This window comes from Chionomys nivalis, chromosome 1, assembly GCF_950005125.1.
Source record: "Chionomys nivalis chromosome 1, mChiNiv1.1, whole genome shotgun sequence".
In the NCBI taxonomy this organism is placed as follows: Eukaryota; Metazoa; Chordata; class Mammalia; order Rodentia; family Cricetidae; genus Chionomys; species Chionomys nivalis.
In genome coordinates, this window is record NC_080086.1 from 154865977 (window position 1) to 154867200 (window position 1224).

General features: G+C 47.4%; 1 non-coding gene across 1 annotated transcript; it reads left to right on the forward strand.

Annotated features, from left to right (window-relative positions):
* Positions 1–1152: 1152 nt before the first annotated feature.
* Positions 1153–1224, forward strand: Trnac-gca (transfer RNA cysteine (anticodon GCA)). The gene has a single exon. It is a non-coding gene; the product is annotated as a tRNA-Cys (tRNA).

A 1224-nucleotide genomic window follows, 5' to 3' on the forward strand; every position in this document is an offset into this window, starting at 1 on the left:
ATGGTCTTTTTAGAACCAGTGACTGATAGGGATAATTACAATGATCTTGGGTCAATGCTTTTCTCATGTCTGTGACAGAATGCCTGACAGGAACCACTTAAGGAAGGAAAGATTTATTTGGGTGCATGATTTCTGTCTGCCACACTGAGGAAGTCATGGTGGAGGTCACGGCAGCAGGAGCAGCAGAGAAGACCAGGAAGCAGAAAGAGGAGACTTGGAGACAGGGACAGACGATAACCTTCAAGTTATCACCCAGTGACCTGTGATGGCCAGTTAGAACCTGTGTGTCTCACAGCCTCCCACAACAGCTCTGCAATCTGTGAACCAAGGATTGAAACCCATAATGTGTCCACCAAATCCTAACTGTCTGCCCCCGCCTCATCCAGGCTCATGTCTGTAACAATGCAAAGAACATTCAGTCCACCTCATAATCTTAACAGGCCCAATGCTGTTCACACATCCAAAGGCTCTTCTGAGACCTAAGACAAACTTCATCTGTAAAATCAAATACAAGTTGTGTGCTTCCACAGTACTGCAGCCCACAAAAAACACTCCCATTCCCAAAGGAAGAACAAGAGGACAGCATGGAAACACAGGACGAAAGCCGAGGAGGTCAGACATATTGTCATCCTGTGTCTGCTGGGAGCAGATCCTTCAGTGGGTTTTGTCCTGCCATGGGGCCAGAGTTTTGCCAGAAGATTCCCTCAGCCCTAGCTCAGGGACCATACATTGTGCTCTTAAAATCTCCTCCTGGGAGGGAGCCAGTAGCCTGGTGTAGAGTCTGCAGGCTTTCTGGCCAAATACCTACCCTGACGTTGAGCAAGTCTGTGGGGACTCTGATCAGGCTACACACTTGCCACAGGATGGTACAAGAAGACCCTGAAGGAGCAGATGGATTTTAAAAATCCAAAACTCCACTCACTGGTTCTGGATGGGAACTGTGGGACCCCAGATGGTACTAAGGGAGAAAAACATTAGATCAGATAAAAGAGGCTTTGGGGGAATCCCATCAAAGATCAGAGAAGGGGGAACTTGCAGTCTATACCAAGACCAAAGGGAGACTAAGATGAGATTGGAACCACAATACTTAAGAGTCTTAGAATGATAGAAGGCTACCTGGTTATTAGTGCTAATCACAAGCTATGTTACAATGGGGGTATAGCTCAGGGGTAGAGCATTTGACTGCAGATCAAGAGGTCCCTGGTTCAAATCCAGGTGCCCCCT